Genomic DNA, 19,864 nt, shown 5'->3' with positions numbered 1-19,864 from the left:
ATGGTTAAAAGGCATCACTTGAGTTAATGGTTTGAAATTTTAGCCTTAGCATGAAGTATTTATATTGTATAAAAAAAACTCATATGATGGGTTCTTGTGCCTTGGTGTTTTCTTAAAGTTTGGTAAGGGATCATCTTTTCCCTTTATGTGGATTAATCCTCCTTGAACCAGCCTTTAATAATAGAGTTTGGCCACAGATTGGATTGTCCATTATGCCGAAGGCTTAGGCTTGCAAGTTTCAATGCTTTCGAACACCAACTAGCAAAGTTAGAGCTTCTTTGGTAAGATTCAATAAGGACCCATTGTTGCTTTTATTTCCTTTTTTTGATTGAATTTAAGTGTTTGAGTGTTGTTTTGAAACCTTGGTTAGCCTTTGACGTTATTTGTGGACAATTTTGAAGTAGTTGATTAAGGTTCTATCGGTTTTAGCATGTCTTGAACCATTTCAGACTTGAGTAAGGTATGTAGATTAGTTTTTAGCATGTGGAAGTTTACTATTTGTAGTTTTAAACTAATTTGTAGTGGTTTCAATTGGCTTCAAAATAGATGGTTGGCCAGGTGGGCATTGGTCGTGTGTGCGAAACAAGGTTTCATGTGTATATAATTTTGGCTAGTTATTGGAGTCTATTTTGAGGTAAGTGACTCTTACGGTAACGACTATAGGACCTAGTGGTTTTGTTTGATTATTTATTGAACACTGACTATGTGACAGTGTGATATATTGATCAGCATGTATGTTTCATTTTATGCTTTGCTCCTACATGTGTTATTTTGAAATTCATGTGGTGTGATAGCAAATTCTTTATTGATGCACACATGTGATTATATTTTGAATACATATGTGTCCTACTATTTTTGCTTTGTTCACACATGTACTATGCTTGAAATCAATGCGGTGCGATGGCATATCGTACTAGTGTATACATGCAGTTTTACTTGTTTTGTGTTCATGTGTGTTTACCAGTTTGCTCTCTTCACATATGTATCATGACTGAAATTGATGGGTGCGAGGTCAATTTTTTCTTTTTTTTTTTTACTGGTGCACACATGTGAGTGTATGGAGTAGATGTGTGTTCTACTTTGTTTTTCCAATGTTCATACATGTAAGGGAAGCTTGTTAGTTGACACTTATTTAATCTTTTAATGGTTAAATTATAATGAAAATAGTCTTAGATACAGATGATTGAAGAATCTTGAGAGTGATGCTTATAAGCGCATTCTGGCTTCCAAGAGAAGAGTGGGCTAAGTTGCAATCCGTTTGGCCTATTGAGGTTGTGGAGCAGATTACCTCGACGGCTTATTCGTTAGCTTTGTCACTGTCTCTTTTTGCAGTCATAGAGGGTTCCATATCTTCGTGCTTAGGAGATGCTAGCAGAGTTCTCTAAGGGGTTCGATTTTGACAAAGTGCACTCAAGTGAGAACCTGAGTTCAAGAAAATTGAGTTAAGATTTTTCTTTGAGTAATACTTGATTTTGGCCTACAGGTCATGACATGTTTTGTGTGTCATTGTTAGGAAAAGTTGTCATTGACCTTGCTCGTGTATTTAATCAGAATAGGTAGTGGGGAAAGGAGACTTGGGTGTGTTGGCTTAAAATCCAAGGTATTAAAGGTTGGATTAAATAATTGAGTAAGAGTGCAATAAGAGGATTGAAAAAAACAACTTTAGTAGAAGGAACACAAGGATAGAACTAAACATCAAGAGTTGTTTTATAAATGTAACTTTCGAGAACAAAAGTTCTTAAGGTAAAAAGATTGTAATATCCCAGATTTTTCGGTCCAATTAATTTTTTTTTGTAAATTGAAATATTACTTCGAATTTTACTTTGGTTACATAATTCAATGATAATTGAATAAGTTGGGATTGTTGATTGGAGACTAAATTTTGGATTTAATTGGATTAAATTGAATGGATGTTGAAATTTAATTTTGATAAATTAGATGTGGAGTGGTTAAATTAAAATATCCAAAGTATATAGTGTATCCCATTTTTGGTTTTGTCCCATTTGGATAAATTGGAGGCGATTAAAATCTTGGTAGGAAAATTTAGGCTTGAAAAGAGGTTTTGGGCTTGGAACATCAGTCGCCAAAGAGAGGGCGCCACCTGCCATCATCAACCACCCTTCAATGACCATCGCTCGATGTCGATCGTCGCGCGCGCCGCCGGTGGCCACTGTAGGTAAGCGTCGGGTCTCTCTCTCTCATTCTCTCTCCATCTCTCTCTGGTTTTTTCTCTCTTTATAAACGTCTCTCTCTCACTACAGTTTGTGTAACACCTGTCACTCACGTTGTTGTTCATTATACTCATCCAATTGCTAATGCTCGCACCGTCGCTGCCGATTGGTTGCCAAAAGTTCCAGCCAGCATCTATTAAAGTGAATTTTGGTACCATTTTATGGGTGTTTTTTTGTGTGCACTTGATCTTGTGGTATGGGTCAGTGCTTAATAAATCACTCTTGGTGTTTGAGGTTAGGATTGAAGTTTGATGAAGGTTACAATTGCTATCCAACAGTTCAAAAATGTTTGAGGGACGAATCGGTAAGTGTTTTGGTTCTGAATTTATTATTAATCTTGTTATTGTTGCTGGAATTTTGTTGTGTTAACTTTAAATTCCTTGTTCATGCCTAGATTCAAGTTATAGTTGGTGGAATTTTGGTGGTGCAAATCAAGAGATTTCTTGGATGACTGTTCTAAGCATCCTAAGGTTAATATGTTAGTTGGAATTAAAGTTTGATGATGGAATTTAAGTGGTTTCTTGATGTGAGTTTGGATCTTTTTATCTCTATGTTTGATTAAGGAATCGAGACGTGGGTTGTATAAGGTTGAGGTGGTCACTCCGTTTTTTGATAGAAAAAGAAGCGGTCACTCCGTTGGTTTTGCGTCGATTCAAGGTAAGCGATTTCTTAACAATGAATATAGAATGGCATGTTGTGTATTGCTCATAACTGATTTCAACTTAGTATCAATAGATTAATTTGTTGCGATTTTGATATATGGATGATATTTGTTTGAAGCGTGTTGTGCACATTGATGATTTGTGTGATGAATCTGTGATGCGAATATGCATGACACGACCCCAAGCTATGGGATACGTATACCAATCTATTTGATAAGTTTGTGTGACTTCATGTCATATCTAGGGAGTTGCAGTGGGTTATGTGTACCAATTTGTGTAATCATACAGATGGATCATGTTTAAGTGATAATCTAAATGGTCTGTAGTAGATGGATAAGGCTAAATACATTATTATCATGGTGACACTACGAATACAACCCGATTTGTAGATGTTACAATTGTTGTAAACTGCTACAAATGATTTGATCCTGATCATTCATGTGGAGACATGTGAGCGGGGTATTCTATACAAATGAGTTTGTATAAGATTGGACCACGAAATGACTAGTCTCATTATATAACACCGTTCATAATTGAGACTTACGTTTCACCAGGATGACCATAGATGACATTACCTGAATCCTGAGTGAGTTGTGATTTCCTGTCTGTGAAGGCGGTCCTTTGATTTGTATGGGTGAGAGTGGTCAGATCGCCGACTCGATAAGTCTACCATTTTATGGATTCGTCTATTGGGGAGCTAGGAACACAACTACACAAGACGAAATTCACTTCTTCCCCGATATCGAGGTAAGTAGATGAATTGCTCCTTAAAGGGCTAATTCTGGGACTTAAACAATGTGGCGTCACACCCTCTCCTAACCTGAGAAGGGTTGGTCATATTTGGGGTTTGGTCATATTTGGACTATGACTTATTATTCATTAGAAGGATCAATGGTATCAATGGTACTAGTTAGATGTAACTACATGGGTAAAACGGTAATTTTGGCCTAGTTGTACTTACGAGCAATTTGTGAAGGGTCATCGCACTATTAACTATATCCAATGGACAAACAAATATATCTATAGTGCGAAGAGTGCAACTGTCGGTCTTTAGTGGAGTGTCTAACAGTTAATGGATGTTGAATAATTTAATTAAAGGAGTTTGAATTAATTATTCAAGTAACATTGCAGCTTCAAGCTACAGTTTCATGAGGTCCTCTCTGTAGCTCAACAGGGATTAAATGAGAATCAACTTTGGATTAATTTGAATTGTTCAAATTAATGTAGGGAATTAATTATATATGATATAATTAATATAATTTAATTATATGTGATATAATTAATATAAGGTATTTGATTCATTATAATATAAAGTTTATTTGAGAGGAAATAAATATTTGAATATGATTCAAATATTAGTTATGTGAATTGGATTCATATAATTAAATTTAGTATATATGTGATTTACATTAAATTTCATGCATTGTTGAGAGAATTCAAACTATATGTTATATTGTATTTGATACGATGTAAACTATAGGTTATATGTTATATTGGATATAACATATAGTATAGTATAATATATATATATATATATATATATATAAGAAATTTAAATATGTTTTAATTTATTTAATATTTTTAAATATTTGAAATTTAAAATGGAGGGAGTTAGTTTAACTAACTCAACTAACTCCCCCCAAGTCTCTCAAATGCTCTCTGGGAGTAGGCTTGCAATTTTTCACATATTTTTTCTTCAACACAAAATGTATGTGTATGTGTGATTGGTTGAAGAAAATCTCCCAGAAGTTTTTATTTTCTCTCCGTCTCTTCCTCTCAATCATTTCCCTCTATCAAAATTCACATAGTCCACCACTCTTGTGATCCTCATCCCTAAAAAGAATACAGGAGATTCTAATTGATGGTGACCATTGGAGATTGTTCGTGATTTGTTCGTAGCCATTTTGGAGAAGAGGATTTTCATGAAGACTGTGCGTTCTTCAAGGGTAAGTCTCCCTTCTAACACTATTCTATTTTATTTTGGCATGTTGTAAATTTATGTTTTATTACATAATACTGTACTGTAACTTACTTTATGTGAAGATAAAATTGGGACGATGTCCCCGTTTTCACTCAGGGCCTTCACAGGTTCCTTCAATAAGTCTTATAAAACTTTGTGTCATACACATCTGTTTGGTTGTGTGACGCATTTGTGTATGGTGGGGTCTCTCACTAAGTATTTTTATAATATTCACCCTTTTCATTTTTCTTTTTCTCAGGTAAGGCAAGGACATGCAAAGCGATAGACAGGATGCTATTATATGAGTCAGGAACTAATTGAATCGAGCTTCTGCATTTTGATCTTTGTCTAGTCAAATGTTATGTTTTGGAATTTGTAACTATGGGCAATTCGTAAAGGGTCAACTTATTATTGATTGGTATATTCAACGTGCAATTAATTAATGTTGATTAATTAGTTAAATAGTTTAATTAATTAATCTCGTATCATTAGAGCGTAGGTTCATAAGGTCCATTTGCTAGCTCACTAAAGATAAAACAAGAATAAATTTATTTTGAATTAATTTTAATTGTTCAAATTAAATAAAGGAATTAATTGTTAGATGCAATTAATTTAATATATATAGATATTATAATATAAAGTTAATTCTGAATAAGATTCAAAATTATACTTTATTGAATGAGAGAAATAAATATTTGAATAAGATTAAAATATTAATTATATGAATGAAATTTTGAAAAAAAATTCCGAAGGCACATGCGTTCACACGCTTCTGCTAAGGAATTCGATTTTTTCATAATTGTCACACTTGGACATTTAAAGGTGAAAAATGAATTCTTGGTCATATTCAAGCAATTCTTCCTTTTCAACTCTTTGCTACAATACAATTTCTAACTTCTCTTCTTTATAATACCCTCATCTTTTGGTTCAACGAGTGGCAATGACTCTTGGGTGTTCTCATTTTTTTGAGGTTTTTGAAGGTTGGTTTTGTTCTATCTTTACCTTTGATCGCACAACATTGAAATATGTTATGGGTGACACAAAATCCCCAACTCTATGCACTCGACCAACATGTTCGGATGTCCCAATGCTTGAGCTAAAACATCTTGGCTTTCATGAGCCTTTTCTAACTCTTCCTATTATATTGCATATGAAGTCATATATTTTTGTTTAAATATATCATATATATAACCACGTAATATGCTATTAATTTAGTTCAAGAAACTCACAATTTTGTGCACAACTTTGCCTGTGAACTCATAAAAAAATCGTTGGTTTTCTTGTTTTTTGTTTTTTGTTTTTTTTGTTTTTTTTTTTTTTTGTTTTTTTTGCATGAAGCCATAAATTTGCACGATTGAGAGGCTTTTCAATATATTTTTGTAATAAAAAAATTATTAATGTGCCTTATTTGAGCAAAGAATTTTAATCAAACATCATGTCCTACAACAATAAAGACTTACCAACTCTTCACCAAATTCGCATGCCCTTTATGCGATATGTGATGGTTATAATTCTTTTCAATCTTCATTCTTTGTGCACATGACTTAGTGTCTGGAAACAAAAATAATTCACATGCATGTGATTAAGATTTAAAACGTTGTGCAAATCAAAGCTTCAAAGATGAGTGTTACCTCAAATTCATCTGAAAGTCCAAATTGAATGAATGCATTCCAATCCGCTAGTTCTATTTGGGAATACTTTTTGGTGAATTGACCAAACAAGAAGGATCATCCTTGAATAGCATAACATACTTTTGAGTTAATTTATGTTTGAATATTTGAAGTTTCTTACCAACTGATTCTCATATGGAATGCTTTGAACGTGGATCTAATTCAAAAGACATCTCGCAATGATATTGAAGTTATGAACAAATCAAAATAATATATATACAACAACATAAATGTATAATTGTGTAAAACATTTACCTCGATATAGTCAAAGATTTTATCGTTCAAATCATGTGGTATGTGCTTCCATTATTAGTATGTGATGGGGATTTGATTCCATACACAAATCCCTATACAACTTTGCATCCTTATTGCCCTCTCTCCAACAGCCCGACCTTCCTCATTATATTGAATAATCTCTATGTTTCCCTCATCCATCATGTGAGCTAATCCATGCATGGTTATGGCACCCCTCCTAACATGAATGACCACAGTCCATTCATCATCATTACTACTACTAGATGAGGCCATGGTGAAAACCTGCACAGACAAAATAAGAATATGATGTTTAGTAGTATGAAAAAATAACAATCATATTGAAAAGATAACATGTAATAAATATTTAACCATGTACATTTATTAATAATGCTATCTATTGTCAATCCATGTACTGTCACAATTAGTTTTAGTATACAAAGAAAGTTTTCACTTATGTCGTTGAGTGTATCAATATTAGGCATTGATTTCAATAACCTGTAATAACCAAGAACTATGTCTCCCAATTCATCATCATTAGACTCATCTTTGTGGTCTCGTTGAGGTGGGGTAAGTACAATAGACTAATTAGGATTCATAGGGTCACTTACATAAAACACTTATGTTGCTTGAGTTGCCAAGATAAATGAATTAGATATATGTCCTAATCAATTGAAATCCACTATGTAAATCCAAGGTCATCTACCTTAATACCTTTATTGTTATCCATCCAATCACATTTTAATAAAACATGGTTGAAACTATAATAGTCTAACTCCTATATCTCCTGAATTATTCCATAGAAAACCATGTCTTAGATAATAGAATTTTTGTCTTTCACATTTGAAACTTAAATCATTTTAGCTACTAAGCTTACACAAATATTTTAAAAATTTCTTACTCCATTGCACCCTTTTGTGGGATAGCGATAACCATTCACTATATACCCAACATATGTGAACACATTTGGTTGAAGGTCACTTGCTAAGCACTTCAAAGTAGGTGATATGAAATTGTTTGGGACCTCAAGTGCAAGTGTAACCTGTAATTATCCTACAATTTAAGATATAATTAAATACAAACATTCTAATCTATGTTCGAGAAACGTTACTTTCTCACGTGGCCAACATATGAATGTGTGATTGTGTTTCTCTTCCACCTACTTTAGACTTCTAAATTTTATTGCATTGATTGTAAACAAAAATTTCTTGGGTTACCTATTACAATGATGTCATACAAGTTATTTTATTAAATAAGTATAGCAATTGCATGGTTAAATGTTAATAGATGAAGGATGTGTACATACTCTATAAATGGAAACACGTTCTCTGCGTTTTCTAGAACATAAAGGTGAGCTTGATCTAGTTGTTATTTATCTGGTTATATATAAGGAGTTGATAATGGCTTATTTTGTTCAGACTTTTCTTTAAGACTAGAGCTTAACCCAATTAGATCTCGAATAAAAATTCAGAACAAAATTCTACTGCTTCTTCAACAATTTGACACTCACCAATACACCCTTCTATCTGTTTCTATTCCTAACATAGCCTTTTAATACTTTCATGTATCGTTCGAATAGATACATCCATCTTAAGTAAACTAGCCCACAAAGTTCACTCTCTTACTAAATGCACTGTACGGTGTACCATAATGGTGAAGAATGGTGGTGGAAAATATTTTTCTAATAAACAACAACTCATGAAACTTTGTAGAATAGATCACCTTCTGACATATAACATGAAAGGAAAAACATAATCGAATTATAGTATATCTCACATGTTTAGGTAAAACTACACGAATTGCCATAGGCAGCAACTGTTTCATGAGAACATGATTATCATGAGATTTGAGATAATAAAGTTTTAAGTCTGCAAGGGACATGAAGTTTCGTATATTTGATGAATATCCTTCAAGCACCTTAATTTCTATTAGAGTTTTACATAGACTTAATTTCTGAGCACGTGAAAATGTATAACATGTTAGAAGTATGAAAATTCGATTATCTTTAACTTGAGGGGCCTATTTTGATCTAATATTTAAATCAACCAAATCTTCTCTCATCTCTAATCCATCTTTAGTTTTTCCTAAAATATCAAATAATGTGTCAATGATATTTGTGCACACTTTTTTCTCAATATGCTTTACATCCAAATAATATCTTTCGATGATCAATCTAAATCAATAATAAAACTATAAATCAATAAAAGCAAACCTAGTACTAAAAAATTAAGTTCTAATTAGTCTTTTATATATTAGGCTTCTACTCTAGATTTTTTTGGCAGTCACATATTTAAATCCCCACAATTAAGTTAGTTCATAATTAAAATGATAAAATACAAAAATAAATTAGAGAATATGTAGAGGAAACCGCTAAAAAAAGATTGAACTTTTGGGAGGATTCGAACGAATTTTGCTTTCATTTTCCTCTTATAGAGCAACTGAGTTCGGTCTTCAATAGGCAAGCTGCACTGACGACGACGGCTAGGAAGGATTGCTAAACTAGCAGCCAGACCAACAATAAATGTGTAGTGATTTTGATTCCACACCAAGCTCAATAAAGAATTTCATGTCGAAAAGGGATCCTAAACTAAAAAGGAGTCCATGACCCAATGTATAAAGAGAGGTCGAATTCCAAACTTTTCTCTTGAGTATACCATTACCAAAAATGGAAGTCACTTTGGGATACATGCGGATAGCCACTCTATCGAAAGGGCTAGAAGTCAACCAAAAAAGCTAAAACACTTTTTTTTTATGTTCGCTTTGAGTTCCACTTCTCAAGGAAAGTCGAGTCTTATAAAAGATGACACTTTACGAGGGAAGTCTCCGGGTCGAGTCTCTGCGAGTTCATCCCAAACAAAGCAAACCTCTTCTTTCTGAGTCTTGGTCAGAAAGATGCAGATAAAACGGCAATAGCCTTATGTCAGCTTCTACGACATAAGCTTTAGAGAAAAAAACTATCTATCATAAGAAATTTTTTTTGTTTTTTGATCTCTCTTCCAAAAGAAAAATTCGTCAACAAATGACGAACCCCCAGACCATGGGAGACTACCAGTTCTTGCCTCGGATGCTACTACCGAAAGATGGTAAGGAATGGAATGATGAAAGGTCGAGTACCCCCAGTTAGACATAAACTGAGATAGGGAAGTCCATAAGAAGAGTTGAATCCAAAGCATTGACCCTTCAAGGCCCTGTAAGACCAGTTTTTCCCTCTACGACAACAGATGAATTATCAACAAAAGAAAAGCAGATAAGAGAGCAAGATTCATTCAAAAAAAAAAAAAAAAAGTGATCCTCCGTCCAGCTTTGAAGTGGCCTTAGTCAGTCAACTTTTTTTAGGGATTAGGCGAGAAATTAGTAGGTAGTAGTGGTAAAGATTTATTACTCGTGAGTGGAACGACCGACATCTCATTCTAATGTCCTAGGATGTACCAGAGAGGATGAACCAAGTCAAGCCCCTTAACCTGACTTAATCAGATGAAGAATTCCTGAAATAAAGTGTCTGTCAACTCCTTTCCTAGAAAGGAAGAGTTGACTTTTATGCCAACTATGGGGAGACCTGATGCTTTTGCAAAGTCTGGGAGTCATTGTGAAATTCCAAAGGCTGAATGTAAACTAGCTTCAATCCTGTATCATTTGGAGAGTGCCTAGTTTACAAGGCGCCTATGGCAAATAGACTATTTTCTGCCATAGTGGTATGCTAAAGTGAATTGGTCTATTGGCTTTTCACCTGGTATAGATAAAAACATATAGTTAAGTAGAGTCTTGTTCTTCCTTTGCTATTGCACTGCTAGTCATTCCTAAATCATTTAAGTGGGAGAAGCATAATAGGTTAAGGTTATGATGAAATAACACAAGAGAGAGTCTTTCCCTTAGGTACGAAATTACACTATCGAAAAGCAGCGAGAAAGAATAGGAATGAATAGGAGTATTATTTTGTTGTCGAATAGAGCTTCTTAGCCAACACTCACTAAGATAGGGCTATTAGAGTTCTCGAGTCAGCTCCTAGAGAAGAGTTAGCCCAACAAAAGTAAGAGTGACACCAAAAAACCCGCATCTCTTTTATTCAAAGATTAAATAAGTGAAATAGTGCTGCGAGGGAGTCAGCAAAAAGGTAACCAGATGCTTGAGACTTAGGAGTCTCTTAAGAAAGGAAGAATAAAAAACATATTTAAATGATGAATAGAAATATGCTTTCAATTAAAGCATGTGCCAGATATGTTATTCGAAAAGACTGGTTTTCCTTGACTTTAAAAGTTGTGTGACTTTTATTTTATTTTAGTTGTCCAACTCTCTTGAGACCCTTACTTCATCTGAAAAGGTACTTTATGATCAGAACGCTTCATCTACTGATCAAATTAATGGTAAGAAATCTATTCTACCGGATCCAACTTAATTACATTCATGTTAGATAGGAAATTGATCAAATTGCAAGATCAAAATTATGTACTGATGAAAAGGAATGGTTCATATTTCATTCCGAAGAATCTCTATGTTGTTTGTTGCTTTGATGTTTCATTACTTCTGATCAAATTCAACCTTCCTATGGTATGTAAACCATTAGATTGGGGGTGTAAAAAAACACATGTAATTATTTCTCTCAAAGTCTGTCTGATCTAGCTGGGGGTTACTTAAGTACCCTAAGGGGAGATATATATGATCATTTCCGTTTGTTAAGTTTCGATAACATTAATAATTTTTATATGCAAATTGGATGTAAATCAAGACGATGTAGAGTTATGAATACGTTGCAAGCCCTTTCTAATCAATAGTAATTTGTTAAAACATATTATGGATAATATGAATGCCTTTGTTTCAAACAGTTTACTCATGCCAAATATTCTGACTTCAATTAATATTCAAGATGTTGAACTTAGAAATTTCTATTTGATGGATAATAGTATTTAAATAGTATGTAGTTATACCAACTTAGTACAAACTTTATATAAATTCATACTGAGAAATCGATGCTCAATCTAGCAAAAGCTTACGATGGCTATCAATTTTATTTACCAGCTTTTCTGGATTTTCGTGGTAGAATCTACCACAATGGTGGCTTGCATTTCCATGATCGTGATCTAGCAAGAAGCTTGATAGTCTTTGTGGGTGAAAGTAAGAAAACAATCCGTAGTGAGATGGACTTCCGCAAAAATGCTAATTGTGCTATAACGTTTCATTACAAGCCTTTCGAGACCCATCAAAAGATTGATCATTCGTTAAATGCTAATGTATTTGGCAAAAGTAAGAAAGATTTGATTGAGTATTCTCGAAAAGCAAAACACCATAATGCTAGATAAAAATAATAAAAAAAAAACTATTAAGGAAGGAAAAATGATAATAAATAAATTTTAAATGGAAAACTATATGGTAAAGAAATAACTCAATGATAGTCAAACTTAAAGAAATAAATTGTAGTGCATAATTAGGAATTATTTGTAAGGAAAAGGGATAAAATTTCAACCAAAACAGTGCATTAAAGTGCTGGAAATCAGTGAAGAATTAAGCAATAATGTACAAAAAAATTAATTAATTCAAACACTAAAAAGAGATTCCCGTACACCCACCTCAATCGGTCTTGGATTTTAAACTTAGCTTTAAAATTCCAACTTTCATATGAAATAGTTATATTAAGAAAAGTAGATAGGGAAAGATGAATTCAAAAATAAAAATAGAAACTTGAACTTACAATATTAATATTTATTGAATTAACTGTTATAAAATGAATGGACAAATGTAAACTAAGTTGTTGAAAATTTGAGATAAAATGAATGAGATACATAAATCAAACTGAAACTAAAGTAAACACAAAGAAGAACAAGACCAAAGAAATCAAAAGCTTGAAGAATAAAAGGTGCAACCTCGTATCTTTCTTGATTCTATCTTTTGTCGAGATGAATCAAAAAATGGCAATCCCAACTTTCAAATGTAATCGGATTTATGCGTGGATAAAGATCGATTCCTTAAAAGAAAAAAAAAGGTAAAAACAATAACTAAAATGAAAGAACAAAAGTGCATAATTTTTTTCCTTGTGATGGATGAAGAATGGAGGATCCTTTCGGAGAGTCTTGGAGTCTTTTTATAGAGTTGTTGCTGCTGAAGATGGGGCTCATGGGTTGCCCTAATTTGCCAAGATTGGTCGAGAAAATCTTAAAATTAAGACCAAAATCGAATATGGAAAATTAGTTTATGTTATGGCCAACTGCTATACTAATTTTGCTTTTGCTGCAGCAATTTGGCTTCAACGATTTTTCGGCAAGAATATACCAAAATTAAAAAGTTTCTTACTAACTTCAACTTTTCTTCCACAACTAAGATTAAAAAAAATGTTATCTATGAATTATTTACTATTTTAAGCTTGATTTTTCTATGAAAAGACTAAATGTAAGCATTTTTATATCAAAAAACTTAAGTTTAGTAGCTAAAGAATTAAAAAAAAAAAAAAAAAAAAAGATAGAATTATCGGAATAAATACTATTTTAGTATGAATTATAATAATATTGTTTGAGATGTAGACTATTTTAGTTTAAGTATGAAATAATAAACAATGTAATAAAGAGAGAAAGAGATAAGATATGGTGAATATGAATAGTAAACACGACAACAAATAATAAATATAGTAACAAAGAAGTATTTGAAATATTAATAAATTATAGGTTATAATAGTCAAAAACACAAACTATAATTGGAACCTAGAATATGGAGTGAGCTATAATAGTCCACTCCATCCACTTTAAATTGGGCCGAACAATCCTATATTTCTAGATTGCATTTATTTTCTAAGATAATGAGTATTTTATAACTAATTAAATATTTCATCTTTCTTCTAATCTTTTCGTCTTTAAATTACTTCTATTCATCTAAATTTTTATTCATGCATCTTAATCGTTAATTTCTTTTAAATCTTCATTTAATCCTTTTTTTTTTTTCGGTACCTAGTCTTTACATATGTTATTTTAAATATTTTAAATATTTTAAATATTTTATATATTATACATATAGACTAATCAACGAACAAATGCTTGTGTCATTTTTTACTAAACAATTTACGAAAATAAGGATAAGGATAAAAATTATTTTCTTAAAATCAAGAAGCAATAAAGAAAATATTCTTAAAATACAGGAATTAATAGATTTGTTTCACATTATTTAAAAAATAAAAATAAAATAAAATAAATTTCATATTTACTTTACTTTATTTTATTTTTAAATTAAACTATTTCCATTTTTCAACACAAAATGTCATAAATAGGTATTTAAATTATTTTATAAAAAAAAAAAACCTTCCACCCACATTTAAATACGACCCTTTCTATATTCCCTAAAAAAATAATCCTTTCCACTTCTTTTTAATTAAACTCTTTCACATATCTGTATTTAAATAATTCTAAAACTAAATACTTTACTTATTAACTGCAATTTAAATTTAAACATTTTAAAATCTTTATGGTTAGATCATTTTTAAAAATAATGTTTATAAAAGTGCATTGAAACTAATAAACTAAACCCATCCATAGAATGTACAAATGTTAAGAATGTCAAAAGTTAAGATATTAAAAGCCTAATATAAAACATTTATCAATTTTTTTAAACAAAATTAATTCTAAAATTTATCATTTTACTTTAAGGTTGTTTTTATATATAGCAAAATGACAAATTTATATATAGTAAAAAGTTTTCTTCAGTTCATTGAAAAGGTTTTTTTTTTTTGCTTTGAAAATATTTTCAGTGGTTTTGTCATTTAAAATAATTTATCTTTATTATAAATTAAAATTAAAATTTCGAATTTTTTAATTTTGATAGTTAAATAATTTTTAAAACGAACGAATTGATAAAAGTGACAAATGAGAATGATGTAGATACTAATTAGATCATTAAAATATTGATTTTTTTTTAAACAAAAGGTTAATTCATTCATAAAATCAATTGTAAAAACGTTTATTCACAAATGAATTTTAAAAATTTTGGTATATTAGTAGTTTATCTTCTTCAACTCCTAACACTATTAAGGGAAAGAAAAACTCTACTTAAAAAAAAAAAACATCATTCTCTTAATTATTGTTTTCTTCATCCCTGGTTTCTTTCCAAAGTCATACATAAAAGGCTAGTAAGCAATGTTTTTATATATATTGTAAATGATGTTTAGCGATTATACAATATGCATTAGAAATAAGAATATAGATACTTCAAGAAAATAGCTCAAACATGCATACCAACCTCCCATGTAGCTGTTTTGAAGTTATTTTATAATTTTAAAAACGTGCCATATATATTTTTGTTGATGCTAAATTTTAGATAGGAGAAATACACTTGACTTTCATATATCAGAATTTGTTTGAAGGAGAAAAGAAAGTGACTTACAAAAGAGAAAACCTGCACATCGGTATGATACTTGCTACACTCACTCTGATGCTTAAGATAAAAAGTTAAATAGTGTGGAAGTTAGTGAGTTTGAGTGTAGGATTCAAGTTATCTCATATATTGTATTTATAGACGTGATTGACGTAGGTTGTGCCATTAGGGTTGCGAAGTCTCTTAAGTTAATTATAACTTACCGGGCCAAAAGGCGTGCTCGATTTTATGTTTCGCTACGGTCGGGCATCTCCTCATAGGCCCATTTTGATCCTAGGGCGATGCTTTGAACACGTGCCCTATTATCTATTTTGTTGGTCAAGGGCGAGCACATAAACTTTGGTTTTGACACGAACTAACTCTCTCCCCATGGTCCATGGATACTAATTTTGGCCCAAACCTTATTATGTTTTCCAACCTTTGTTGCGTATATTCTTATTTTATATTGAATATACCATTCGATCTAAAATCACTCGTAACAATTTTATAATTAAGTTGTTATTTATTATAAAATTGTATTTATGGTTAGAATTCTTTGAAAATTTTATTGTATTAAAAATTGGTAAGATTCAAATTTTATTTCAATATATGATCAAATAAAAAAAATCATGCGCATAAACACAAGTTAAAAACTAGAATCACAAAAAGTATATTGCATGTCACAGAGAGAGAGAGGAGAAACGAAGAAGAAAACAAAAACTGATTTCAATAATTGAGTCAACCAACGATCAACAAGTTTCCTTAATATTGCCATGCATATGTATATTCCTTTTGCAAAGAATATGTATATTGCCATAGTTGCACCTTACATAAATATCTACTTCAACTTATTTACAATTAAAGAAAAATAAATAAATCAACAACTTTAAAATGTTTGTTTGGGTTAAACCCAATAAGCTTATGTAATAAATTACTATATTTGAGTGGATCCATAATTAAAATATACTAACACACAAAGGATTTTATGTGCTCAAAATTTGTATATTTACTATGAAAATTAACGTCTCGTTTGATAATCATTTGATTTTTTGTTTTTTGTTTTTCAAAACTATATTTATAGACACTACTTCTACCTCCAAATTTGTTCTTTTGTTATCTACTTTTTACCAATTGTTTAAAACCAAGACAAATTTTAAAAAGAAAAAATGGCTTTTAAGAACTTGTTTTTATTTTTAAAATTTGGCTGAGAATTCAACCATTGTACTTAAGAAATATGCAAATCGTTGTAAGAAATGATAAGGAAATAAACTTAGTTTTCAAAAAACAAAAACAAAAAATGAAATGGTTATCAAACGAAGTATAAATTAGAAGATTCGAGGAGCAACTACGATGATTTAGCTAAAGCCTTTCCTAGATATGGTAGGATGGTCAGCATAATCTCTGTAATATACGTTACCGACCATCAGTTTTCAAAAATATGCTATGATATGTATTTGAAATGTTTGTAATTAGTTTTACAAGGGAGCGTTTCGAGCACTTAGTTAAGTTATTAAGTATCAGAAGTCGATTAATTTGTGAATGTAAATAATGTGCGTTAGAGATTAGAAAGTTTGTATTTGGAGTGAAGAGTAGTTTTAAGCCATGTTTACACAGGAGACAAGTAATGATTAAATTGTAATCTAAGTGGGCCCAATAAATTACATTTGTTGTTGTTTATCATATTTTTTCGTATTTGTATTGGTATGTGCGTGGGCGCACTACTCAATCTGTAATTAAAAAAATGTAAATCGATTGACAAGTAGAGGGTGATCAATCTATTTGTATTTCAAAATTGTTTGTATACTGTTACAGTATGAGAAGTATGAATATACCATATTTACTATTACGATTACCTTTACTGTTACCATTATTGTTTAGACTCAAATGGTAACGATAACAATAAATGTGATAGATTTATAATTTTAAGTGATTACATTGTGATTTTGAGTCATTACAATTAATCTATCAATAGAATCCTATTATGATTACACCAATTCTCGTTATAAATTGATAAACGTGGCTTTAATATGAATTTTTGAAGTTTGTATGATACTTTCCTTTTGCTATTTTTATTATATAATCGGAGGTATGTTTCAATCAAAATTTACAATAATAACAAGTTTGATTTCAAATTTTCCTACGATATTGGTTGTAATTTTTAATTTTCAATCTCATTCAAATTTGATATAAGATTAAATATATGGGTGTAACAATTTTTCTTAACGTGAGAATAAACTCTATATGACTTGAACTTATATTCTATTTTTTTTCCATATTTGGGATGAAATTTGGAACACATCCAAATGTGTAGGTTTGGAATTGATTTTCAAACTGTTAAAATCACTTTTGTTATATTTCAAACTTTGAAACATGCATTTAATCACCAAATTTAATATTTAATTTAAATTCTTAAATGTAATTTTCATATTATTACAATTGATTTTGCATGATTAAAAATATATTTCATAGTGATTTTAAAATCACTCCCAAATATGCATTTAATTTAATAGAAGGTAAATGTTAGGTACTATCCAAATTTTGGTTTATATTTGAAATGGATTTCTTAGATAGACCTTGTGAAATTTTTTGGAATGAAAATTTTGATTATGCCCAAATTCAGTTCCAAACAAATTTGAAATTTATCTAACTCATCTTTTAATTTAAATTTGATCCATTTGTGGATTATAATTTGAACCAGTTTGTTTAAAATATTTTTTATTTTTAAACAGGTTATTCTTTTAATATTAATTTTCTTTTGCAGGGTGAAATTGTTGAAATTATTGATATGTAGAGTAAATGTTGTTAAAGTTGATGGGTGGAGTTATTATCTTTTTTAGTACAATAATAGGTAAGAGGATTTAAAGTACAAATCTCTTAGCTTAGTTTGGGGTTACTATAATTTTAAAATAATAGTTGACAATTGTGTTTATAAAAAATGAACCGGTAAATGAAGTAAATTAATATTTTATAAATTTCAGTTTAAACTTCAAAATGAGGTTATAGTGTTTGATAAATAAATACAAAAATATGTTATTTTGGATAGAATAACTAAAATAGACTTATAAATAACTTTTTAATTTCTCTGTAATCTAAAATTTTAAATAATTGTTTAAAATTATACTTTTTTTAAAAAGAAATTGATGTACTTAACTCATGGAAATTAGAAAATAGATTTAATTAGGTGAGAAATAGATAAATATACAAAATAAATCTTATTTTTTAAAATATAAAATTGAAAACGGAATATTCGTTAAAAACTCTACTCAATTTTAGGACATTCTAAAAGCTAGTAGGAAGACTTTTAAAATATATGTGAAATTAACTTGTTTTTTAAAAAGTGATTTTAATAGATTTAATTTAAATATGTTTTATCAAACAAAAAAAAAACATTCAAATTGTTTCTATAATCACTTCTATTTCTCCCGAAAGCAATCTCAAATGCCCACTTACTTATTAATAGTTTTTGACAAGTAGTTTTTGGTAATCATTTGAATTTTGATTTTTATTTTTTAAAAATTAAGCTTACATACATTATAAAAATTTCTTCATTTATCATTTATTTTTTTACCTGAAAACTTAAAAAAATGGCTTTTAAAAATTTATTTTTGTTTTTTATTTTTAGAACTTGACTGATAATTTAATTATTATATTTAAAAAATATGCAAATGATCGTAAGAAATAGAGAGAAAATAAACTTAACTTAAAAAAAAAAAACAAAATAATTATCAAACGAGGTTTTAACAATGTAAAGTATAATTGCTTCTCATACATGCTTTTTACGAAAACATAGAGTTAGTCTGTCTAATAATAGTCTCCCTTAGTATAAATTTTATTTTAGTTTTAAAACTTTGATACATATTCCATTTGGATGTTTAATATAACTCATCTGATAAATGATAATTGTCATTTCATTTATTTATTTATTGGGAGAACATATATGTGCATAAATATGAATTGAAATCTTCATATAGTAATATCAGATTTTAAATTATTGAAGTGAATTTGAATTTTCGTATTAAATGTGTGGTAACAAATTAATGATAAAAGACAATAATAGTCCTTCGACAAAATTTATAACCATCAATTGTGGAATATTTATTTTTGATGTATTTTCAACCTTAACCTAAGAGATTAGAACCTCTTAATTTCAAAAAAATGATTAAGAAAAATAACTTAGGTCATAATTATTTTGTCGTTGGTTTTTTGAAATTATGTTTGTTTTCTTATCATTTCTTATTCATAGTTTTCAAATTTCCTACATAATCATTTAAAATTTAACTAAATTTTTAAAAACAAAAACAAACTTTTGAAAACTACCTTTATTAGTTTTCAAAATTTGACTTTGATTTTAAAAATACTCCCGACATGTAAAAAAAAAGTATAGAAAGTAATAAATGGAAGTGGTGTTTATAGGTTCGACTTTTATCATAAAAAAGTTTTTATTTTCAAATAAACCACGTATTCATTTTTTAACTTCGTTCAAAACTTTTTTTTTATTAAATTTTTATATCATGTCACCTCAATTAATGTAAGTTTTGTTTGTTTTATCATCCAAAATTTATTTGTTTTTAACTTCATTTAAATATTTTTCATTGAACTTTTACCTAAATTAACTTCATTCGAACATTAATTTATTTGTATATAGTTCATTTTATAATGTTATAATTAATTACCAATATTTGTAATTATTTTTCCATTATTTGTTTTAACTTTCTACTCTCCCATTAACATTTACACCTATATTTTACAACATAATTTTAAATG

General features: G+C 29.9%; 1 long non-coding RNA gene across 2 annotated transcripts; it reads left to right on the top strand.

The window, feature by feature from the left end:
• Positions 1-2,414: 2,414 nt before the first annotated feature.
• Positions 2,415-5,331, top strand: LOC120070792 (uncharacterized). Of its 2 annotated transcripts, none has more exons than XR_016527931.1 (5): positions 2,415-2,535; positions 2,626-2,701; positions 2,795-2,888; positions 4,742-4,839; positions 5,113-5,331. It is a non-coding gene; the product is annotated as an uncharacterized LOC120070792 (long non-coding RNA). The 2 variants fall into 2 exon arrangements; XR_005480024.2 differs by having other exon boundaries at positions 4,735-4,839.
• The last annotated feature ends 14,533 nt before the right edge of the window (positions 5,332-19,864 follow it).

Source organism: Benincasa hispida, chromosome 2 (assembly GCF_027475165.1).
Source record: "Benincasa hispida cultivar pf3 chromosome 2, pf3_genome.v1.1, whole genome shotgun sequence".
In the NCBI taxonomy this organism is placed as follows: Eukaryota; Viridiplantae; Streptophyta; class Magnoliopsida; order Cucurbitales; family Cucurbitaceae; genus Benincasa; species Benincasa hispida.
The sequence above is the reverse complement of the archived record's forward strand: the minus strand, read 5'-3'. Positions and strand labels throughout refer to the sequence as shown.